At 38.8% G+C, this 26,773-nt stretch overlaps 1 protein-coding gene and 1 long non-coding RNA gene across 12 annotated transcripts in view; one reads left to right on the top strand and one right to left on the bottom strand.

Moving 5' to 3' along the window:
- PARD3 (par-3 family cell polarity regulator) overlaps positions 1-26,773 on the bottom strand; it is a 627,608-nt gene that overhangs the window by 27,052 nt on the left and 573,783 nt on the right. The window lies entirely within an intron of this gene.
- Positions 4,363-24,805, top strand: LOC120397808. The gene is made up of 4 exons (XR_005594014.1): positions 4,363-4,461; positions 15,809-15,931; positions 17,058-17,175; positions 24,614-24,805. It is a non-coding gene; the product is annotated as an uncharacterized LOC120397808 (long non-coding RNA).

Below are 26,773 nucleotides of genomic sequence, written 5' to 3'. Positions count from 1 at the left end.
ATAAAATTCATTTCCAGATTTTGACACAGTGATTTGTTGTCCATTTCACACCAATTTCAATGTAGTAAATCATCACAAATTAAAAATACGCAGCTCTATTCTCTGTGTTAAAATGTTGGTCTCCAAAGCTGTTAATACAGCACTTGCTTTCGATGTGATAACTCTAGTCCTCTGGATATTTTATGGCTGATAGGGAGGTCACTTCACTACAGCAGACTCTTCAAACTCTCAAGACTAGATTTCACTTCCAAACCCTATGTGGTCATTTTGTAGCAGGGCCATCATTTTACAACCAGTGAAATCTGAGGAATGCAACCAAGACCCCTTTTATTGCGACCATCTTTCTTCCTTATTAGCCTGTCAGAGCTCACATGTGGGAGACAGAAATTCTGTTTTGCATTTCAGGGGAATTCTTTGACTAAAAAGAAGAGTGAATATTTTAGCAGCCTGCAATATACATGTGAACTCAGATATTAAGCTACTAGGCTATTTCAAAGTCCAATCCTTATTTTTAGAGCTGTGAGGTTGTACAGAAACAATCCAAGCCAATTTCAAACCACAAACAACTGTAAAATCTGGTGCAGTCATGACCATAATTTTGTTTAAAATGCAAGAGTAAAAAAACCATTTCTTTATTTTTAATTTTTTAACATACTATTATGATTTACTATTTTAAAAAAAATTAATAGAAAAGAGAATGTAAATCATTTGACTCAGGGAAGACCTTTTCAAAATATTAAGGAGGAGGTAGATGAACCCATAATAAGAATCAACAATCCCTCGATGGTGTAAAATACAGGTGATCAGTGGGTGAGGCATAGGAGAGATTAGTCTTCTTGACCACAGATAAAGCATAAAAAATATGCTAGAGATGAGGTGAGAGGCAGTCTGTGAACTTCAAAATATTTTCCTACACCAATGTTGAAATTAATATATTTTTGATGATGGATCCAATCCTGCAAAGTCTTATGCAGGTAACTTGCACATAAGATTAATCCCCATAGAATGTTGTGTGGAAGGCCTTGTCTCCTCTAGTAGGGTTTTGCTGTTTTAGTTATACCAGTATATTTAATTGATGAAACACTCCTAGCCGGACATAATAATTCCAGTATAACTATGCTTATACCGCTATAGTTGATGCTGGTTGACACACTAGTCTAACTGCGTCCACAGTAGGTCTTATACTGGCATAGCTATGTAGGTAAAAAATCATTCCATCAACTGACATAGCAATAGTAGTACAACTGTTAATGTAGACCAGGCCTAAGTCTTTGCAGAATGGGGGCCTAAATACTTACAAATAAATTATGTTCACAGAGCAAATGATTCTGATTATACAACTGATTTTAAAGTCATCAGCAAATTTCAACACAAAAATTTAAGGGAATACTTTACATACTTATTTACATATCTGAACTGCACCCTTTAGTTCTCTTTCAACGTCAACAAGCTTATTTTCTTTAAAAGGTCATGAGGGATTCTATGTCATGCTTAGCAAACTGCTAGAAATTATGTTAGAAAATGGAAAAGCCTTTTTAGATTGATTGTTTTTTCTCTTAACCACTGAAATGATCCATAAAAAATTCTATATCTTGGTGTTGTGTGTATGAAAAACAAATAGCATTTTCTCTAGACTGTAATGCACATTTGCTTTCAGCAAAAATGAATTCTTTGTTTAAAAAAAGAAAAGTAATAAAACCACAATGTCAAGGACCATATCACTGGCTGCAAGTTGAAGCTAGACAAATTCATACTGGAAATAAGGCACACATTTTTAACAGTGAGAGTAATTGACCATTGGAACTATTTGCCAAAGGTCATTGTGGATTCTCCATCACTGGCAATTTTAAAAATCAAGATTGGATGTTTTTCTAAAATATATGCTCTAGGAATTATTTTCAGGAAGTCTTATGACCTGTGTTATACAGGAGGTCAGACTAGATGATCATAGTGGTCTCTTTTTACCTTGGAATCTATTAATTAGTAAAGTAATATAGCAATACAAATTTAATCGACAGCCCTAATGAATAGCCTGAGTTTAAACTAATTCAGGGCCTTCTTTCTGATCCAGCAAACAGATAGGATTTCCAGTCCAATGAGGGTCCCAACTTATAGACTTTGGCCTACTGAGCCCCCTAAAACGGATGAGTGACCTCTGGTAAGCTATTAGCAGGAATATAGAAATGTTATTGTTTTTATTATTTTCTCTGTTATGCTTTCACCTTAAGAATAAATGTGCGTGCTTAGAAAGAGCTGTGTGGTAACTTACAACTGTGAGTAATACACTGGTCATAGCTTCTAGAGAGAGAGCAAAGCACACAGCCTGCATTTTAGGCACTCTGTCTTGCTGGGGATACCACAATGTAGGCAGGGAACTGTGCAGATTTAAAGAAGCCCCTGTCAGGAGGGAGTGAAATGTTCCCAAGGGAGTTGACAGCTGGGAGTTTGGAGGCTAGAGGACTGGAGCACCCACGGAAAAAAATTAGTGGGTTCTCTGCATCCACCAGCAGCCAAGCTCCCCTTCCCCCACCCCACCTCCTCCTCCCGCCCTGAATGTGCCGCATCCCTGCTCCTCCGCCTACTTCCCAGCACTTCCCACCTCGCCATCGCCAAACAGCTGTTTGGCAGCGTTAGCACGCTCAAGGATGGGGGTGGGAGGAGCGGGAATGTGGCACACTCAGGGGAGGAGGTGGGGCCGGGGATTTGGGGAAGGGGGTGGAATAGGAGCAGGGAGGGGGCGGAGACTTTGGGGAAGGGGTTGGAATGGTGGCAAGGAAGGGGTGGGAAGTGGCAGGGCCTTATGGAAGGGGTAGAGTGGGGGGCGGGGCTGGGGAAAGGGGGGTGGTTGAGTAACCACGGGAAGGTGGGGAATTCAACGCCTATGCATAAAGGTGCAGTTGCCCTGAAACTGACACTTTTCCTTTACTTTTTTTAATCCTTTATTATAACCACTTTTGCCTCATATAATTTACAACTACAAATTGTCATAAATGTTACATTCAAAAGGGTTACCTTCAATAGAATTAATTTGTCTAGTTTCTTTTTGAGCTGAAAAGCATGTTTTGCCAGTTAAGATGACTGCAAATTAGTTCTGTGTTGTATATCTTAAAGGTTACTTTTGTTTTTAAATTCCTATTTGGCATGTATAGTGAAGGACACAGTCCTGAAGGAGAACTGGTGATTTTGCCATGTTTAAGAAAATGGGATTAGAAACTGTTATAAGTGTACTTTACTTTTGTGTTATGTTACTTTTCTTTATGTTTCTAACAAGAAACAAACTTCAGATACTTCAATGTACACATATTCCTCTCATCACAGCAGACCGCAGCAGGAATAAGTCTTATCCAGGACAACTTGAGTTACTAAGACATGAGGTAAAGCTGGCACCAAGATATCTAGCCTGGAGGAAGTTACAGAAAAGTGAAGGGGTTTTTCTACTGCAACAGGAAACAAAGCCTGAGGTTTTGTAATGGTGCTTGGTGATGGTAGCTACCTGAAGACAGTGTCAGCATTGTCTAACACTTGAGCAATACAGCAGGAGGCAGATTTACAAGTCAAGATTTGTCCCTACCACTGACTCTTGGCCAAGTCACTGATACTCTTTGTGCTTCAGTCTACTCATCTGCAAAAGAAGTAATGCCCACCTTTATAAGGTGCTTTGCGATTCAAAGTAAGTGCTGTATAAAAAGTATTAATTTATTTTAATTATTAAATCGTAAGTGGTTCTTTTACAGAATACAATGCCATATAACATATGATTCTCACTTACAGAAAAACCATATCATATAGTACAACTACATCTACTACATGAGAAACTTAGCAACTCAACTGTTCTGTGGTTAAAACCTCTTTAGGTTTGTTCATTTGTTTTTCAACTTTAATGGTATTTCAACAAATGCTATTAAATTGCAGGATTTTTGCTATGAACAGAAATTAAAAATGTATAATAAATAATACCACTTAATGTGTCAAATGCCCTTAACATGATGTTCACATTATAATCTTATGGGCTTGCACTAACATCATTTCATTTTGCCTTTCTTATAGTCTTCATCAACTTGTGTTGATAATGTTTCATTTTGACATCATAATAGTGTCTCCATGGATTCAGGATGTCATTGTGTTTTGACATCATGTTAAAAAAATCACGTCATTGTCACCATAATATTGTCTCTATTGGATTTGCATGATATTATTTTATTTTGATATCCTTTGTAAGGAGGATTTTCAGCCCATTAAAAAGGGGAGGTAAAATAGGACAGTTACTAAAATAAAGTTATGAAAATGTTCTGCATAGTTGTTGTTGGGTTTTGTTGCTGCTGCTGTTGAAACTTGCATATTCAAAATACAGTAAGGAATTGGCTCTGTATGGGGCTGATCTTCAGCTGGTATAAAGTGTCATAGCTCTGTCAATGGGTCTATGACAATTCACTCCATATGACGATCTGCTCCTAAGAGAAGGTAAAATGTCTTTTGTTCTCGAGTTTGGTAAAAATATGTCTGGATTTATTCTCCCATTTCAGAAATTCACACAGGAGCTCCAACAGCAAAAATATCCTTGCAAATCAGTTGTTGTTTTCAGAATGTCTAAACTGCATGCTTCTATGTGTACTAACCAGAAAGTCTCTTCTGAATAGCATTAAAAAGAGGAGTTTTTGTTTCCATGTATACTGAACAGAAATTATTTTCTGAATACTTTAAAAATTTATATCTATTGATGATTCATCGTCTTCCCTAAAATGGAAACTATTAGATGTTATTCTGAATGAAAAATAGTATCCACAGTACAAGGGCAGTTCTATAAAATGCAATACTTGGCCAGATCCTCAGCCGGTGTAAATCAGGGTATATCCACTATAGAAGCCAGTGTTAAAGTATAAAGTTGTGAGCTTATGTTCTCCTGTGATAAACACAAAATTAAAGAGATTGATTCTGGAATGGGTGCACTACAGCTAACAGCTTTGTCTGGACTATTAGGAAATTACATATCATACCATGTTTAACCATTTAGAGCTGTATCACTCAACAACTTATTTTAGTTATTTTCTAGTTCTTGAATTTTCTTCTAGAAAATCAAACAGCAGCTTTTCAGAACCCGGTGCATTTAATGTAGTAAAAAGTATATTTACTCTGTACTACAGTCCACATCTTATTTATAAACGCTCACTGATAAAAATCTCTAATTTTTAACATTACTTCATAAAACTCTTCTTGTGCTTAAATCTGAGCAAACAGATTATAGAATTTTCTCCCTTTCCCCCATCCTCCTGAAGTCGTCATATTTAGTAGAAATTTCCTGTTTTATCTTATTTTAGAGAGTCCAGAAAGGTTTATTTGAGACAATTGTCTGATCCCATTTCATGAATAAAGATCAATGTTACTTAATGTACTGGCCTTGGGGAAAGGATAGTCTACACATTTGATCCACCCAATAAAGTTGTTTCTCTGAAAAGAAAAAAACACCAAAATATCATATTTTTGCTACCATCAATATTCATATGTTTAAGAGACTTTTACTACCTCTCTTGTTCTGGAATTATGAAGTGTTCTCAGGAGCTTTGTGGCTGACAGTAACACAGATGAAAAGAACTTGGAATTATTCAAACAGTTCTTGAAAGCATTTTATAATTCCTAAAAGATAGCTAAGGCAGTCTTTATAAATATATTATAAAGCTACCTGTGGGAGGAAAAAAGAATGTACACCACAAGAGGCAGTATAATTATTAAATAAATAACAGAGGATCAGATTGTACCCCAACATGCCAATACATATACAGGAGCCAGTATACTCTTATGGAGTTTCCTCTGGTTTCTTCTGTCAAGAAGGGTCTGCCCCTAGTGGAAATGTGCAGACTATTAACCCAATAGATCTCAGGGATCTGAAACAAATTACTTGGTCTTGATGGACAAGGTCAAGATGAAGGATTTTATCCTAGAGCCTGTAGTTATTGTAAGGCCATGCTGTGGAACTGGCTCCATTTCATGAAAAATTGTGCGCTTGATCCTGATTGGCACTGAGTGACCCCCCTTTCCTTTGAATTTTTCCATTAGGACTGGTTTGCTTCTCAGGGAAAAAGCCAGGGATTATGGTCACTTAACCCAGAAACACTGGGGATCCATAAACTACCCTCTACCTCCCTTTTCACTATCCAGCCCCTTCAGATTCACTGGTCCCCTGGAGAACACCGCCTTTGCAGGAACTCTGTTCCCAGGGGCTCCACTGTCTGAAGTTACCCGTAGGTGGTTCCATAGTACGGAAGGAGAGACTTCATGAGTCTATATAGTCTTGGACTGAATAGCTCTTACTTTGCTTTCCAAGGTGGGCTTTGGAGTGAGAAACTCCAGAAGCCCACCTGGCTCCCCAGGCATCAGCCCCTCAAAGTCGACAGGGCTGGAATCCTACAGAGCCTAACTGGAGGTGCTCCAACAGTCTGGGGAGAAAAGAACAGAACGTGTGACAGCAGGAGACCTTCCCACTTCTGTAAGCACTGGGGATTCTGCACATGGATGCAAAGGGAAGGAGAACGAGGGCCTTATTTTTTAAGATAGAGAATGAATAGTAAAATTCTCATTTTAAACAATAACCACAAATAAAAGTAACCTTGATCCATACTCCTTATATAGTATCCCCTTCCCAATTCCAAGTCATCAGCAGTCTATCCAACTAAGCACTAAGACATGTCTATTTAACGGATTACAAATATAGGACTATATTCTCCCCTTGACGCATACAGGTAGTTCCCTTTCCTTGTTTTTATGAGTTGAAGGTGTGTACTGAGAGACCAATACAACTCACTAGGCTATCCTATTTATTTTAAAGAAACCAAATGGCATGTATTATGTTACAACTATGGCTCGATTACTAATGCCAAATTCAGGCGACATTTTTCCCAGTTCTATCATCCCTAGTAAATTACTTGCACTTGATGTACAGCACATATAAAATAAGCAGAAAACAAAACTTGGGCCAGTTTAATTTAAATCCTCATAATGGCAGCTCAAATTTATGTGACCTCTTTGGCGAATTGGTTCTTTTATTAGAACCTAGTTTAATTTAAAATCAGAGGCTTCTACCAAGAATGAATTAAATATTAATCAAAGTCCAGAGCAATCTCAGCTTCTGTTCCATTAACCTAAATGTGACTCCATACAGAACTACCAATGCAATAATATATATATTTTTATATATATATATATTTAAAAGAAGGCTTTTAGTCTTTTCCTTTATGGTGCAACTCCTAGCAAATGCAGACCTGCTATTTGCAGTATGTGTTTTAAAGGTCATAATTTCTTTCCTTGTTCCAATTAAAGCTGCTCTTAATCACAATTAAGCTTTCAAGAAACAATTAACAGAAGTCAAAACTTTTCTTCCTTGATACATTTAAGGGATGTACAGTGTGCAATGTGTCCCCTCTATTACTACTAGTGGCATTGAACTAATTATATGATGTTAAGGGTTCACCTACTTGCGTGTAAATTTTGGTTTGAGTTGACACTAAAAAGAAACATCAATTTATTAGAAGATAAAACTTGTTCTGCAGTAATGGAACAGCTGTGTATATAAATTTATTGCAGCTTAATGTTCTCACACATAAAGCAATTAGAGCCTTCTGACAAACAGACTTGCTAAGTGTAAGGGGTAGAATATAGCAGTATGCAACTCCAGCAGCAGCATATGTCAGATTGATTGTGTTTATTTTGTACTATAATATCCTCTTCTCAAAATCAAAATTACAACATTATATATGTTCTTATTTATACATACACACACACACACACACACACACGTGTGAAATTTCCCCCTTCTGCAGTTTAGAAATCTTTACGCATTGAGTCTTTGTACTCTTAGAGACTTGTTTTAAAAGTGTTTTTCCACGATTAAAATGAAATGCTGAACTTTAGTTTCCCTAGCCACCATATATATAGGTATCAGTTGAACACAATGTTTTACTGATATGTTTACAATTTTTTTTTGATTATCCAATCTGGCCCTGGTCCCAAATAGATCAGATAATTGGGGTGCTAACTGTATATGTTTTAATTTTTTCACAAAATGTAAAAACTAAAGATTCTCTGTAAAAATGCAACTTCTGCATTTACCCATGGCAAATGGATTTCTAGGATCCCTGGTCATCAGACCGTTTAAAAAAAACTAAGGAGGTAATGATACATACTTTTTCTTTTTGCACATACCCACCCACCTATCCACTGTGGTCATGATAAACTCCTTTATTTCTGTAATCATAAACTACAAACCCATAAAATGAACTGAATTAATTTTGCACCTTTTCCCCCTCACCACCTACTCTGTCAAGTTGAGTACCCTTCAAACAGCTGCCATTTTTAACAAAATAGGCCTTGCATGAGATGTTTTTTCTTTCCTCCCTCTTCACAAAAAAATTACACTTATCCTAGGTTAAGGGTTGATATATTCTAGTTGTTGATTAAGGAGCCTTTTAAATGCCTGATGCCTCTTGAACCATGCAGGTTAGAAAGAGATACTGAATCCCACTGGAGATCTGGGAATCTGGGCTAACGTACAAAGCATTTCTTCTAGCCCTAGGAGCTGGTGAGATATTAAACCTTGAAATGAAAACACATTGGCAACTGAGGCTATTTTGTTTTCCAGTTGAAAGGCTAAATAATTAGTATCAATAAAAACAAATGTAAGATTCTAAAGCAGGGTGCCTCATCCCATAGGTCACAACCCAAAACTGGGTTGCCAGAATGTGTCAAAGGATCGCAGGAATGGCTCCCCACTCTAGGCGTTGCAACCTGGTGCACAAGGTCGCAGTGCAGCTCGTTTGGCCTAGCTGCCCCGTGTCATGTTGATTGGGGAAGGGGGGGAAGCTGGGCCAAATTTGAGTGGCATTGTGGCCCCATGCACCAGATTACACCACCACCCACACAAATATGTCCCAGCCAGCCCTGCATTGGGGGGCCAGGTGAAATCTGAGTGGCACTGCAGCCCCAGAGATAGCAACGCTTGGAGTGGGAGCAGAGCCCAGCTCATCCTACGGGACAGGAATGGGGAGGGAGCATTTGGTGGCTGTTTGCGCTGAACACAAGGGCCCTCTGGGATATGGGGTTGGGAGTGTAGGAATTTTGGGGGTCCTGGCTGCTCCCTCTAATCTACTTCTTCTCACGGGTTGGGGAAGAGCAGCCTCCTGCTATGGTTCACTGATAACACGTGTTCCAGTAAGTATCGGCCCACCCACAGTGTACCTCCCACCCTGCAGCAGGGCAGCACCTCATCTTCCATATCCCCTGTTCTCCCTTCAGAATAACTCCCACATATCCCTCCCCCACAGCCAGGTGATTCTCCCTCTCTCATACCACCCATCCTGCTCCCCCACCAGATCGTCTCCCTCTACACCCCCAACTCTCCTGCCCTCCAACTCCTTCCCCCAGCCCTCCCACTTTACCCCCCAGGACCCTACACCCACCCCACCCCACCCCTGGGGGAGGGGACTGCATTTTTGGGGGGAGCTTTCAGCTCCCCACCCCTCCCCCAAACCACTCTTTTCCCATTTCCTTCTCCCAGCCACTCACTGCTTTCTCATTATCCCTAAGGCCCCCCCAAACTCCCCCACTTCACCCCCAGGTCACCAAATCCCCCCTTGCCCTCTGCCTCCCATGGTCAATGGGATGGGCTGTGGGGTTTTTTTTGGGGGGGGGGTTGTCTCAGCTCACTACCTCTGCCCCCAGTTGCAAGTGCAGCAGGGGGGATTCCCTAACTGTTCACCTCTGGTCAGACCATCTGGAATCTTTAGCTGACTTTCCACCTCCAATGGAGTTGGGGGGGGCACTAAGTCTGGGTGTATCTTTTGGGTCACAACAGGCCATCAAGGTTTTCAAATGGGTCTGGAGCTCAAAAAGGTCCAGAACCCTGCTCTAAAGAACATTTTAAAATAATTTCAGAGTACCTGATGTGTGGAGGTGCAAAAGGTTTTATTGGAATATATATGTGAGACAGAAAACTCACTAGAGACTTCCCTACTTGTGAATAACACAGGCTGTCCCATACTCATCAATAAACACTTTATATCTCCATGCCCCTATGTGAATGTAGGCTGATAAATACCTGCATATCATATATTGATCGATACCTCTATACTCTATCTCTATTGATATGTGGGTATCTTTTTAACTGGGAGTTTCACTTAGTTGGAATTGCACTGTATATGGTACAACTAACACCACCAGTAAGGAATAATTTCTCACATGAGTGGCGTAATAAGAGGATAATATCTCATGACTGTTAGATTATTGTTGTGAAATTCTGGCATTACTTTCTGGGCTGGGATTTTCAACATAGCATAAGGAAATTAGGTGTTCAACTCCCATTGAATTTCAGTAAGAGTTGTTGGCCTAATTCTCTTAGGCTACGTCTATACTACAGCTGGGATCGACACTCTGAGATCGATCCACTGGCGGTTGATTTAGCAGGTCTAGTGAAGACCCACCAAATTAACAGCAGATCGCTCTCCAGTTGACCCCTGTACTCTCCCCCTGATGAGAAGAGTAAGGTAAGTGACCCTCTGCGGTGCAGATCCCGCGGTAACTCGACCTAAGGTACGTCGACTCCAGCTACGGTATTCACGTAGCTGGAGTTGCATAGTACAGGTCGACTTACTGCTGTAGTGTAGATATAGCCTTAGGCACCTTTGAAAAACCAGCCATAAAGTGCAAGAGAAACCTGAGAAAATTATTCTAGCACTTTAGTTAATAGGAAATTGTGGAACCAAAGTTAATGGCATAATGATGACAAATCAATAAGAGCTGCTCACAACTATTTTGAAATCCAATAGTTTAAAAAAAAAGTTTATTTCTTTCTCTTTACCCAAGAAAATTTAACCCAACAGGAGGTCAGGCACATTTTATATTATTTACTCACATACATTATTTATATATCATGTCTTTCTTTGTTGAACCAACACAGTGAAACACCAAATAAGGATATAGAGATACAGTAAACCATATGAGCTTTGATCTTGTAGTTATCATTAGGTCATCAGAACTCCATGACAGTCTTATACCAAGACAGTGAGCTTTTTCATATCACTTCTTTATCCTTCTCTGTTTTTGAGATGTACCACAGGTTGGTGGATTTGAGCACAGTAGGGAGAACCAAGAACTCTTAAGAGCTAATCCCAGCTCTGACAACGACTCCCTCTGTGAACATGGGCAAGCCACTTAGCCTTTCTGCATCTCAACTTTTCCAATTATAAAACAGAGATAACACCACCACTTATCTACCTCACAGGGTGCTATAAAGATTAATGTTTGTAAAAGAACTCTGAGGATAGAAATGGTTATACAAATTAAATACTATCATTTATAACTATTGTATTTTTAGCACAGTAATTGGAAATAATTGGTACATGAATTACGTTATTTTCAGTATTGTTGCTAGAAACAAATTTAACCTAACACTTATGCTTAAATCACCTATAAACACCCCACCCCCAATAATTTAAACCATTTCCCCCATTTCAGCTAATTCATCTCAGTGTACAATTTATTTCCAAAAAATCTTTAAACAAAGTGTAGTCTGCCTAATGTTTCTTTCATGATGCAAATAAAAAAGCTAAACTATCAAGCAATTTTATTTCCTTCTTTGTGTGTGTGTGTGTAATGTGAATCCACATGCATACATCTATAGCACAAAATACATTCTTCCCACAAAGCTGACATTACAACCAAATTATATTCTACAGCTGTTTCCTAGGTAACCAACATAGCTAGAAGTCGACTTTAGGTAGCATAAAGAAACCAACATTCACACCCTGGCGTTCGCATTTTTAGAGGAGTGCCTTTTGAGTGCCTCAATACCCCTTGCAGTCAGTGGGACTTAGGAGTGCTCAGCAAGTAGCAGGATAAGGCCCATAGACAGCCAAAAAGCTGCAAAAACACCAGCAAAAGACAATGTCATATAAAGAAATACTTAGCTTGGATGCTCTAGTTTCCTTCTCCAGACCTGAAGAAGAACTGTGAGTACTTGAAAGCTTGTTCCTTCCACCAACAGAAGAGGCTCCAATAAAAAATATTACCTCACCCAACTTGTCTGTCTCATATCCTGGGACCAAGACAGCAAACAAAACATTGTTGGCTGTTGGAGACTAACATTAATCTCACCGGTTCATAAGGAGGACAATAATTCACGAGGTTTCACCTTTCATGGGTTATAGTAGTTCCTTCCCTCACCCACAATCTATTTCAGGGAATGAGGATAAAAGTTGCATTCCACCTTCACCTGTCCTTAGAAGCACATATAGCTATTTTATTATGTTCACGTCCCCTTCCAGACTGCTGTAGCTCAGGAGGGAACGTCTCATTGTTCCCCTAATTGGCTGAAGCATCTGTCAAATATACCCTGCTTTGATCAATTAGCTGGCATCTTTAAGTTGTCAATTGAAAATTGGACACCAATCTCTTGAATTTCATACAGTTACTGGAGTACATAGAACTCTGTAATGATCAATCCCTGCTTGCCTTCCCATGCTCTGCTTCTATATTTTAACTGGCTGGGAAGCAGAATTATTCTGTGCAGAACTGAATATTAAGTGTTTTTTTTAGTTATTTCCTATGTGAAACGTATTTTTAAAATTCCATGTCAGCTTTTAGTAGCAGGACAGCAGAGAAAGTCACTATACTGAATAGAGTACGAATGGAGTAAGATTTACCCCTTGGACACACACATTCCCAGGGTGATGGAAAAGATGTTTCTACCGGGAAATTCAATAGCAGGTGTAGGTAGGAAGCACTGAAGATCAGCCAGTTCCAAATAATGACTGCTTTGGAAAACATGTGGGCTGAGGTAGGTTTATTTTTATGCCTTGAAAAGCAAATTTCTCTTGCTTACATTTCCCCACAGGACTCACATTACCACTCCCCTTTATTGTGCTGGAGGCTGCCCACTTGGTTTATAGATTAAGTGATGACTTCAAGAACTGAATATATTTAATGACAGACCTCCTTTAAATAATTAGTGTTAGAATTTGCAAAAAGTGAACATTAAATAAAGATGCAGCCTCTACTCTAAAATAAAATTGAACTGTGGGGTATGTAATTATAGAATAGGTCTGGTGGTAATATGCTATACTTCTCACTTACTCAATCATAGTATATTTTCTTATTCCAGATCAATTTTCAGACTCGGTTTTTCAGTATTAAGATTTCAGATTAACAACCTAGCTCCTTAGGATTGGTTACAATTTAATTTTCTGGAACATTAAGGTACCAGGAACAAGATCTGATTGTGCAACATTCTCTTTCCAGTCCTGATACATTTACAGAAGTGGCGAAATAGTCTTGTATGTATTATTGGTGTAAACCATTTTTGGAAAACAGACAATCTTGATGATGCAAGTTTCAAACATAAAATAAAATTTTGTTATTTCATGGTGGTAATGATTCAATTTCAATTCAGATTGAAAACAGACTCAATTAGATTGTTGAAATAATGTATTTTATTTATAAAAATATATCTACCAAATCACTTACTGTGGGCTCAGGCATCACTTTGCCATGAGCCCTGCAAATAGGCCCCAGAAACAGGCCAGGAAGTTCTTTGCTCCCCTGCATGGGCACATAGGAATGTACTGTATATTTGAGGTAAACTCAGTCTTCTCATTCTAGCCAGACTTCTATTGTTGTAATTATTTCAAATAAGTTATCTGTTGTTAATTTGATTAGTTTTTTTTTAAAAATACCTTTGCATTTAATTATATATATACACCCACAAATACACACATGTGCACACACTTTCTTCAACCCATTACTTTGACTCCTGCTACTGCTGAAGAGGGATTGATTTTTAGAGCTGGCTGAAAATTGGAATTTCTGTCCTGTGGGAAATTCCAATATTTTGACATTTGTTTTTGTCCCAACTTGAAGTGAAAAGTCAAAATATTGAAATCTTTCAGAGAAGAGAGGATTCCAACAAAGTGTCATTTGGAAATATGGAAACATTTCATTTTGACATTTTCCACTCAAAATGAAATGTTTTGACATTCTCCAAAACTAAAGTGTTTAGTTCAGTTTGTCAAACTGAATCAAGAGATTTCATTTTGGGTTAGTCTGACGTTAATCTCTGTCCTCTGAACTGCTACAGTGCCTTGTGGAAGTTGTAACTCGGGTGCCTCATACCTCCCTTCTGCTCTGCTTCTACAATGATGCACCAGAGTAGTTCAACCACAGTGGAGAATGCATTGCATCATGGGAGATGTAGTCCAGCCAAGATGCCCAGCTCATAGAAGAGAATGGGAGCATGAGGCACTGTACCAGCTAAGGGAGAGAGAACTGGCTTGAAACAAAATGTTTCCATTCAGCTTGACAAATCAAAATATTTCATTCTGACCTGACCAACCTGAAACAGAATATTTTGTTTAGATATTCCCAATGGGAAAATACATAAAAAAATGGCAGCAAAACTCCTGACTAGCACTACTGATTTTATTAAGCTTTGCTTAATGGTAAAAGCTTTAACCACATCATCTAAATGAAACTTTCAAACAATAATGAAAATCTAACAAAAATAGGAGAGGAATAGGGGGAAAATGTACTATCCTCCCTTTATATTGAATGTGCACAACCTGTATAAAAATCTGTAAAAAAGCAGCTATTTTCAACATTGTTATTGGGCTTATAAAAAGACTAGAGAAATAATGGGCAATTTATGCTTTCTGAAATTAGCTACAACAAGGTAAGTAATTACTGTGCAAGTCATACTACATTTTACAAACTATGTTCTTCCACTGAACAAGATTCTCAGATTGCCTTTAAAAGGTATAATCTTCTGTAATCATTTTTGGAGTTGAAAGCAATTACTTTTCAATGGGAAAAGCAAGTGCGAGAACAAGGGCATCCAGGACCAGAGTCCCCAGTAGTTTGTAAACCATGACCTTTCATATTCAGTTACTGACCTGGTTGATAAAAGGACAGTGCAATGATTAACTTACTATCCCCCTCATCTTAAACTGCATGAAAGGCCATTGAGACCTGTGTCTGGTATGCAGCTTTGAAGAAGAAACCTGTATAAGGTTTGATCATCTAACAAGGAATTTTCACCCCTGTGCCCCGGTAAGGTGTGAGTTTAGTCTAAGTAAAATGCATGTAAGGGAGATGAGAAACAAGAAAGAAACCCCCCACCAATAAGTTAAGGGCAGTCAGATATAGAGAGAGCTTGGGACAGAACTGATTACGAGCTCTCCTGGGAGGCCACACAATAGGCAGGTGGTGCTGTTGCTACTACAGCAGGGCTCAAAGTCAGCAAAGAAGCTGCAGAGTATGAACAAACAGTAACAGAGCAAATTCACAGAGCTGAATGAATACTTCTGCCTGGCTCACTCTCTCTATCACATAAATAGTTTGGTTTTCAGTGTGAGGATTTAAACAACAATAGGCAACCGTGGGAGGGAAATGTTAGCAGCAACAGTATGAAGTAACAGTTGGTGAGAAGAGGGAAAAGATTACGAAGCTGTTATTAGGCTGCCAGCGCAGACCTATCAGCACACTTGCACTTTGTGGGTCAGACCCACATCTTCCCCTTCTCACCTTCCAAGGCCATTTGATCACCTGCATTTTGGAGGGAAAGAGATGCAATGGGGCCAGTCATTTCCCTTCAGAACTGCCTGCTGCTGGGGGGTGGCGGTAGAAAGGGGGGAGAGAGACAGAGAAAAATTACAGCAATGAATCCAGGTAGAGCCTTTCTGCACCTACGCCATAGGTGGTGCTGTGGGAGGGAGGGAGATTACTTATTATAACTCTAATCTCTTGTTTTCCTCTCCCCCCTTCTTCCCTGCAGCTAGGAGAGGAGCCGCGAGAAGGAGTGTAACAATGTGGAGAGCTCAAGGGGGAGTCGGGGGATGATTTTTTTTTTCTGAGGAAGTATGAATAAGGTTCACCGGGTATTCAGAAGATTTGAGAGGTAAGGGATATGTTTGCAGGGGTAACAGAGATTAGAGCAATAAGAGATTTGATTGATTCAATGGAGAAATCCTGCAAATGGGGTAATGCAGCAAGAGGATGAGGGGTTTAGGCAATCTGTGAGTGCATCTAGGGGAGCAAGCAAGAATCTTGCGAAATAACATTTAAATTTTTTATTAAAGTTAATGTTTAAAATTAAATATACACAAGTTAAGAGGAAAGGTACTGTACATCTGGGGTCAAGATTGAGTTATGAGGGATTACAGGTATTGGATATAAGGATCACGAGATACATACATATCACATAACCAGCATAGACCCAGAGTGGGGTTTGGGAGTTTTTAAAGTGTCAGTGAATAAGTGGGCTCGGGTACACCACTCACGGAATGTATTAAGTACTAAAAGGAGAATAGGAGGACTAGGACAAGCGGAGTGTGGGAAATGGACGAGGATAAGAATTCAGTGGGTAGGGGGGAGAAAGGAAATGGAATGGAAAGGGGGTAAAGTGAGAGAGTTCCTACAGTTCCTCATGTCTCCTTGACAATTGCTGGAAATGGGCCATTTTCATTACCACTACAAACAGTTCTCTCTCTCTCCTGCTGATAATAGCTCCCCTTAACTGATCACTCTCCTTATAGTGTGTATGGTAACACCCATTGTTTCATGTTCTCTGTGTATATATAGATCTTCCTACTGTATTTTCCACTACATGCATCCGATGAAGTGGGCTGTAGCCCATGAAAGCTTATGCTCAAATACAGGGCCGCCCAGAGGATTCAGGGGGTCTGGGGCAAAGCGGGGGAGCTGCGGTGCTCGTACTTACCCGGCGGCAGTCTGGGTCTTTGGCGGCATTTCGTCGGCAGGGGGCCCTTCAGTCGCTCGGGGTCTTCGGCAGCACTGAAGGGCCCCCCTGCCGCCGAAATGCCACTGAAGACCCGGAGTGACTGAAGGGCCCCCCACTGCTGAAATGCCGGCTGAAGACCCGGACCGCTGCTGGGCCAGGTCTCACGGGGCCCCTGGCAAATTGCCCCACTTGCCCCGTCCCCCGCCCCCCGGGTGGCCCTGCTCAAATAAATGTGTTAGTTTCTAGGGTGCCACAAGTACTCCTGTTCTTTTTGCGGATACAGACTAACACGGCTGCTACTCTGAAACCTGAGAGAGAACAGTGATTGGAAGAGAAAAGTCTTGAAGAAAGGGAAAAGTTGCATGAAGGGATTTAACAAAATTGGAGGAGAACAGAGGAAGGTGGGTAAACAGACACGTAGCAATTGTTGTTTCATTCAACTTTTGAATACACAGTAAAATAACAAATGCCTGAAGATTTTTCTGATTATTAGATAGGTGATACCTTAACCCTGGGCCTAGCCCATTTTGGATTACATTTTCATTCGGAAAAGGTAGTTGTGGCACTGTGCCATGAAGCAAGCGTCTTATTAGACAACTGCATGGAAAATGGGCAGCCACAGGAAAAGTAACTTAGTTATGATTAAAGAAATGTTACAACCTTTGTGAGACTTTGAGGACTGCTGGGCGGTCTGTGTGAGTTAATGCGATCTATGAGAGCGATTGATGTTTGTTTACGGAATGTCTAAAGGCAGAAACAGATACCGCAGAGCAAGAAGGCAACAGAGTGCAAAGCTGCTGAACTGAAACACCCCCTGTGGTCTGTTTACTGTTTTTCCATAAAGAGGAGACACAATGTATCCAAACCCTATACACTTGAGGGTCCCAGAGCTCCGGATCCAGCCTGAATCCACATCTCAATTAATCAGCCCCTGAGCCCAAGCCCCGTAAACCTGAATCATGTGATATGGGCCAGTCACTGCAGTGTAGACACACCTATGGGGCCCCAAACAGGCTCACAAGTCCTCCTGGACCCAGAGCACATTGCAGTATTGGGGTCTTAATCTTCTGGACCACATTGCCTTTGATTTAAATAATACAATACAGCAAAAGTAGAGTTGTAAAAGTCATTCTGCTATATTTCCTATTGCCTTCCAGTATTGTGCTGTTCAACACAATACAGAGCACAGATATTACAACAACAGGCACTAGAAATACTTAAAAAGATGTATCAATTTACTCTGTGTTGCAATACTGTAAATTAGCTGGGTGATTTTTTTTCCAGTTTCATAAGGAACAAAACTGGACAAATATTGTCCTAACCCCCAAGCAATTGCTTTATTAAATTATGAAAATGGTAGCTTTGAAAGAGTTTTTTTTTTTTAAAGTGAGTTAATTTTCAGTTCTGTATGGTAGATTCTGACAGCACTTTTATTTAGAATGATTATTAAATCAAATTTAGTTCAGAGAGTTCTAATTTAGCAGAAAAATCTATATTTTGTCTCTTTCATCTGCATCAGGTACTAAAATATGAATGTCTGCACTCATTAACAAAATATAAACGGAGAACATTGTCTGATGCAGGGAGACTGAACTAGTGCTAACCTAATGGCGCAGCATCCTGAATCTCAGTACAGAAAAGATTTTAATCTGAACTTTACATATTTTTCATGCACTCCTGCACTGAACACCATGTTCCAGATATATGAATTGGCTAAAGTATACGGACATACTGGGCCATAGCTACTTATTTTGGATGCTCTTTCTGGTTAATTCCACACAGTCTAGGAAACTCATGTCCCATTTAAAAGATCCATGAGACAATGAATGCATATAAGGACAGGAAGTTACAAGAGAAGTACATGTGATGGTGGCAAAAACATCAGACTTGGCAAAGAAGATTTAAAAACAAAATTTTAAAATGTATTTTGAAAACTGACTAGCCCAGTTATGTATTTCTTTAACATTAGCTGGTTTATCAAATCTGCTGACCTAGTATGATTATACTGTGAATATCTACCATCAGAACCAGGGGTGAAAGTAAGGGGGTACGGGCCGGTACAGCATACCGGTTAAAAGGGGCTGCCGGTACCAGCCCGTACAGCTGACTTTAAAGCCCCTTTTGCACCCCTGGGCCGCTGACGGGGGGAGGGAGGGCAAAAGGAGCAGCTGCCCTGGGGCCGGTGATTTAAAAGAGCCCGGGGCTCCAGCCACCGCTACTGCTACTGCAGCAGCGGCTGGAGCCCCAGACCCCTTAAATCTCCGCTGGATGGCATGGGCCAGGCACCATGGATGGGCTGGCTAGGGGATGCTGACCACCCAGCCCTGCCCCGTCAGCCCAAGGCCCTGCCCCTTCCGGGGGGAAGGGGGAGTCAGCCTCTGTACCGGTAAGAGTTCAATTTCACTTTCACCTCTTATCAGAACATTGCTTAGACACAATTTGCAGGGTTCAAATAGTTTTACAGTATTATAATACACACACTTCATCTTTCTCTAAAACAAACATTTAGACATTTCTGGGTGCACCCTGGAACAAATTTTTTTAAAAACAATTAAGTTCATTATGTTTTATGTGGGCATAATTTGTGAAGAAAGGCATGCAAACTCAATGTTTACACTAAATATGTGGCAAGGGAGTCATTTACTAGGCTGTCATACAAAATACAAATTTATTACTAAATGTCCATGTCTAAAACTCTGTATGTAGTACATCATATTTTAAATTATTAACATCTCTGCTGGAGAAGCTTCCTTAATAAAATATTTACACAGCACATATCAGGACTCTATATTTTGCCAACAGTTACAGAAGGTGTATGATAAATATAGTTAACAGGTCACACTTTTTCTCAATATCCTATCCTTTTTAAATTAAAACCAACCAACCAACCTTCAAGTTATTCTTACATTAGGAACTTTGTTATGAAATGCTGCATTCCAATATAACACTACATTCTGATTCCTAGGAGCAGTTAGGGTCAAAGGGCAGCCCTTATGTTAATGATAGCACATGGCTATACAATATAAGGTGCATGCATGTGACTATTACTTTTTCAGTTAGTAGCAACAATCAATAGATGTAGAAAAAAGCCTCAAGGAAACTTGCAAAATGTTGCCAGGCACACATACAATTCTTTTTACAAAAGTAACAAATCCAGGAACTATAATAATGTTTGGTGCTACCAACCCTACGTTTCAAACCAGGCAACATGGAAGAGGTATATTCTTTAAATTAGATAAGTTTTTAAAGAAAATAAGCATTGGGTAATTTACTCTTTTCTAATGTAGGTAATAAAACTAAAAGCATTTCCATACATTTCATAACACTGTATTATTTGACCAGAGAGAGAGAGAGGGGAAAAGAAATTCATGCCGCAAATTTTTAAAGCTTGTTAGAATATTATTTCAAACTAAGCAAGAAACATGTTCTGATTTTTGCAAGTAGCGTTCCTATGGGATCGTACAAAAGAGAGCCAGCGGCAATTCAAACTCTTGATATACAGTTGTTTAGGCTATTGGAAAGCTTCTCAACACAATATGGGAATTCTGTTGGCATTTGTATATTCAGTTTGCCAATGTCAAAATAAAATTTTAAATAACAGTATAAAGGAACATAAGAAAATAATTAATATACAGAAATACTGTCAAAGTTAAAAACACAGTCAAATATTTATGTGCTCAGAAATAAACGAGGAAAGCAGCAAAGAATCCTGTGGCACCTTATAGACTAACAGACGTTTTGCAGCATGAGCTTTCGTGGGTGAATACCCACTTCGTCAGATGCAAGAGACTTGCATCCGACGAAGTGGGTATTCACCCACCAAAGCTCATGCTGCAAAACGTCTGTTAGTCTATAAGGTGCCGCAGGATTCTTTGCTGCTTTTACAGATCCAGACTAACACAGCTACCCTTCTGAGAAATAAACGAGATATCATTGCTACTACAACTTCAGTTTTATAACCTGGTTTGAAACATTATCCTAATAAGTGTATATGCTTCTTCAACGTGGCAAACACCAACATTTTGAATAAGGTTGGTAGTAATACTATTTTAAGTTGTGTACGCTAAATACATGTGTTGCAATAAAGGGGTAGCATTAGCTTATATCCCCAGAAGAAAAAAAAACACACTAAAAAAGGTTTTTTTACTGTTAAAGTCGGCCTAAAGTAAGGAAACAGCTATAACAATCCAAGAAATGAGGCTTCTATGGTTTTCACATTGTGGATTTTTAAAAATTTTGTTTTAAAGGTGTTACAAGCAAAATCAACCCAACAAAATCATTTTTAAAATACATCAGGAACAAAAGAAGTCCTAGCAGTGGAATACGTCCTTTACTAGATATGGATGGTTAAATCACCAGTAATGACACAGAAAAGGCAGAAGTATTCAATAAAATTTTTTGTCCTTTGTTCGGAAAGAAACGGTACAAGGTAGTCACATCTTATAGTGATAATAAAATACTTCCTATCCCCAAAGTAACTACTAAACTAAACAGCAACTACTAAAGTTAAACATTTTAAATTCTGCATGACCAAGATAACATGCACCAAAGAATTTTAAAAGAACTGGCAGGGCCCCCTCGAGCCCATGATGTTGAAATTTATATTATCATGGAACACTGGGGAAATTCTAGAATGCTGGAAAACAAGAAAACATTGTGCCAATATTTAAAAAGGGTAAATGGGATGACCCAGATAGCTACTGACTAGTTAGTCCAACATTAAAGTCTGGGGAAAATCATGGAAAGGATTATAAGGGATGTAATCAATAAAACATTTTAGAATTAATGCTCATCAACATGGCTTTATGGAAAATAGGTCTTGCCAAACGAACATGATCACATTTTATGATGAGATTACAAATTTGGATGATAACAAAAATCTTGACATAATATTCTTAGCCTTCTATATAAAAAAGCTAGGGAACATTAGTAGTAAGATTACCTCATGATATTCTGAACCAAAATTAGCATTCCACAAAAATCAATGCAGCTCATATTAAATGGATTAAAAACTGGCTACGCGACAAATCTCAAAAAGGAATGGTGTTGTTTCCAGTGATGATATATTAATGATTGGTCAGTTCTGCAGACCCATCTGAATTGCTTGGTAAGCTGGACTCATTGGAATCACATAGATTTCAGTATAGCCAAATGCAAGGTCAGGTACTTAGAAGCAAAAAGTGTAGCTCACACTTACAGGAAGAGGGACTGTGTCCTGGAAAGCAGTGACCTTGAAAGGGCCTTGGGGATCACATGGGATTACCAACTGAAAATGAGTTTCCAGCCCAATGGAGGTTCAGAGCTCTTAGCAGTCCTTGAATGTATAAGCAGGGGAATATCAAAGTAGGGGGTATTACTTCTACATATGGCATTAGTGTAAGCATTACTAGAATGCTGTGTCCATTTCTTGTCTCTACATTACAAAGTGGATCCTGACAAACTGTAAAGGGCTTAAAAAAAAGATTGATTTGAGGATTGCAAAAGCTGTCCTACTAAAGAAACTCCATCTATTTAGTTCATCCAAAGAAAGTTAAGCAGAGACTTGATCATGGTTTATAAGTACCTAAAGAAAAGATAAGATTTATGATACTACAGGTCTCTTTTAATTAAGCAGACAAAGGCATAACAAGATCCAAAGACTGAAAGATGAAGCTTAGACAAATTCAAAGTAGAAATAACGCACACATTTTAAAATAAGGATAATTAACCATTCATAGAATCATAGAATATCAGGATTGGAAGGGACCTCAGGAGGTCATCCAATCCAACTCCCTTCTCAAAGCAAGACCAATCCCCAGACAGATTTTTGCCCCAGATCCCTAAAGCCCCCCTCAAGGATTAAACTCACAATCCTGGGTTTAGCAGGCCAATGCTCAAACCACTGAGCCATCCCTCCCCCCTTTGAAACAACTTACATAGGGACATGGTGAATTCACTGTCATGTATTTTAAAATAATGACAAAATGAATGTGTTGAGTACCACAGAGCCAGATTTTTGGAAGTTAGGCAATAGGTAATCATTTTCTGCATTTATAATTTGTGTAGGCAAATATTGTGTTTACGTTACCAACCAGCTATTTGCACAAGCAAACAGTTAAGAATCTAACTAGCCATGCGTTTGTACAAATAGCTGATTGTAGATTCTGGGTAGAGGCCAGTAGGATTTACTTTTATGTAGAGATTCCCTTTATATATAGACACATATATACAGCCTCCCATCTTAAAATAGAAATACTACTACTTACCTACTTCACAAGGGTGTTTTGAAGCTGAAATTCATTTTTTGTGAGGCACTCAGATACTATGGTGATAAGTGCCACAGAAAAGGATATAAATGAATAAACAAATGTAAATCCTCAATCTTATTTGTTTCCCTTATTACCCCTTCAATCCCAATCAATGTCTTGTGTCTTGTTTTAGATTAGATTGTGTTTGTACGGTTTCTATCACAGTGAGGCCTCAACCCTCAATGTGATACTGCAATACAAATAAATAAATACAAATGATATTTCTGATGCAAGTTAGATATGTGCATATTTAATTTGGAAAATTTGACCCTTACCATTTGGTGACTGGAATGTTTTGTAAAAAAGTTGCTGATTTCAGTTACCAACTGCAAAAGTGGATTGGACTAACACATTTCTGGAGTTACTGTCCACTAAACTTGTGTGGTCTATTTTTGTTTAGTGTTATTATCTATGGACCAACCAAAAGTTGTAGTAAACTTAAATAAGAGTTACATTTTCCTGCTGGCTGAAGAATTTGCTGATTGCTGTGATATTTGCATAATAATATACACTGGTTACTAGAAGAAATATATTCTTCATTGTATATGAATAAATGAATCATATAGGTGAAGAAATAAATTATTCACTAACATCAGCTATTTAAAAACTATTAATACTTTTCCTTATGTTAATTTTATTTAAAATATTATTTATAACATGGTATGTACAAATTTATACTATAGTATAACCTCAGAGTTATGAGTACCTGAATTACGAACTGATTGGTCAACCGCACACCTCATTTAGAACCGGAACTATGCAATCAGGCAGCAGAGACAACAACAACAAAAAAGGCAAATACTATACAGCAAAGGGAAAGTTTCTTCTGCATAGTAAAGTTTCAAATCTGTATTAAGTTAATGTTCAGCTGTAAACTTTTGAAAGAACAACCATAATGTTTGGTTCAGCGTTACGAACATTCAGAGTTACAAACAACCTCCATTCCCCAGGTGTTCATAACTCTGAGATTCTACTGTATTGCACAAGTACATTACATTTAAGTTATGTTTTAAAATCTCATTTACAGTTAACAGCTCTGGTTCACTCTATTTGCTCAAGATCCTCCAAACTGGGGATTTTTCCCAGCATGGGAGAGTCCTCTGCAGGCACATAGCGGGTGTACCTGGCTCCTAGGGCACTCTCCCTGAAAGGGAGGAAAGGGGGATGGTGATGTTCAGTGTGATGTAAGGTAAGTCGGAATAGAGCTGGCTGTGGTGTTGGCTACTTCAATAGGGGGACTGCACCTTTGGGACTGTTTCCAGCTGGCACAGTTGGAGCAGCTCCCTGACAATCTGCTTAGTGTACACTTAGCAAAGTGATAATCTGGACCACAATTAGTTATCTTTCTGGATATTTGTCTTGAACATTTGTGCCATACCAATGAGGTTAACTGCCTAAATTACAGACTAGTTTGAATGCAGTATAGCTTTAGCACTCATATGGTATTATGTTTACAACATACAACACACATTACAATTTATTGAAAAAGCAGTAACCCTATATAATTATTGCTTCTTTCCAACTTAATACTTCCTGCTATCATTTCTCATAGATCAAGAAGAAACTATGACAGCCACAAGGATGAAAAGTAAACTGAAATATGCTTCCATCTGGAAAGACAGAGACCTCTGAGGCATTATCACAGATTCACACTTTCAAAGGGGCCTAGAAGATTTTTTCCCTTTGGAGGGTGCAGTGAGCAATCATAAGAACAAATTATATTTTCAGCGGGGCAACAACATATGCAGTCCAAGATTATTTACAATAAATGGGTGTGAATGTTCCAGAATTTTAAAAAGGCTAATAAAAACTACCAATTTCTCAGTAGAAAAAAGAAAAGTTGGAATAAAACAAAAAGGTTTTAAACAATCAGCTTTATGGGATGATTGAGAATTCTAAAGTAGAATTATATTTGTAACACAAGTGTTAAGTCTGCACTGTGCTGATTCTTTCAAAATCCTTTAAATCACTTAACAGAAAACAGGTGTTTAAGCTCTTATAGTACATCTGTCATACTCATAACTTCTTTTTTTTGTCCCATTGAATTTAAACGCTAATACAAATGTGACCATAGTTAGCTCAGCAATGAAGAATACCCTTCATAAAAATACTTTTATAGATGTATGAAAATGGACTAATAAGTCAGTGTTTCTGGCAAACACTCAGTAAATCATCTATAATTCAATACTGTAACAAATCGCTTTCTTTGCACCTTTATTTAATAACAGCTCTCTACTGAAAATTAAATCTTCCAGCTTGACATGATTTAAAACAAATGTTATTATAAATAAAGAGACTCATACACAACAATTTCATCTACTTCAGTAACAGTGAATAGTGAATGATGCTGTCAGATTAGGTCTTGGTTTGACTTGGAGAAGCTACAGTAGCTGCCACTTTTTTGTTATGGCTAAGAACATTTTAGAAAAAGTTGATCTAGCGCTATCTTTATTTTTATGGGCAAAAAGCAATGTTAAGTCTTCATACAAAATAGCATGACTTTGGCTTGACAATAAAGAAGAATCAGCAATATGGGCAAGGTATTGCTACATGAAGGAACCATATACTACAGTAAACTCATAATTAAAGTACCCATGGACCTTGTGATAAAAAAAAGATGAATTACAGGCTTGTTAGAAGAAATCCACCTATTTATCCATAAACAGGAACAATTAGCATTTAGAATTGCTGACGCTGGACATGGTGTAATTTGTTTATTGCTGCCACTTCTGTTACGTATTTCCAAGCAAAATAATAGGCACAGAGGTGATGTGCTTAGTCTCTGGGGCAAAGCTTGCCACCTGCACAACTTTTCAGCACCCCAGGCTTGCCAATCAACACAGCAGCTTTGACAGTGATCTCAGAGGAGGCTTTGAGTGTTAACCTCACCAAGAGGATAAAGGCGTTGCACACACAGTCAAGTGGAAGGAGATTAACAATAAAATAAAATAAAATAAAAAGCACACCGTCAAGGGCTAACTCAGAACAAAAAGAGAGGTACACCAGGTTGAGTTTACTGGTGCCCCTTAACATGAACATCAGGCACTGAAAAAACATCAACTTACAGCAATTAAAGTCACAGAGCTTTCTGTGGTTCTAAAACAGTCAATAGGAAGTGATTAGCAATGCTGGCAGAGAACAGAGGTTGTTATTCTCTTTATGAAACCCTAGGTCTGAGATTTCTACCTCAGCTTCCACCTATTTGTCATAATTATAGGATGCCTATGTAATAGTCAGATTTACTTCCTCCTGTCATCTGTTTGTTTTAGTAAATTCGAGTGTTTTTAAGATAATGTATCCCATTCAACCTCTAATGTTTTGGACCAATTGCTCATTTTTAAGACATTGGTATATAACAGCAATGTTGCTAACTCTTGTGATTTCACCACCAGTCCCACCTTTAATTTTTTTTAAAAGTAGGTTGGTAGCCATCATGGCTGCACAAAGAGGCCTGAAAACATAAACCAAGTGGACCCTAAAGGTTTCGAAAATAAGAAACCAAATAAAAAGAACACATGATTACTGGATGCTTGAGGTTGACATTACTGTAACAGGCTAGATTAAGAAAACATCCGAGCCACATTCTGTTCTGAGCTAGGGATACACTGAAAAGCAAGAACCAGGAAAAGAACTCCCATCCACACCTGCCAGGCCACCACAGCTGGAGCAGCAAAGAGCAAGGTACAGGGCTTGAGGGGAGGGCCTGAACAGT

This window comes from Mauremys reevesii, linkage group 2 (assembly GCF_016161935.1).
Source record: "Mauremys reevesii isolate NIE-2019 linkage group 2, ASM1616193v1, whole genome shotgun sequence".
In the NCBI taxonomy this organism is placed as follows: Eukaryota; Metazoa; Chordata; order Testudines; family Geoemydidae; genus Mauremys; species Mauremys reevesii.
The sequence above is the reverse complement of the archived record's forward strand: the minus strand, read 5'-3'. Positions and strand labels throughout refer to the sequence as shown.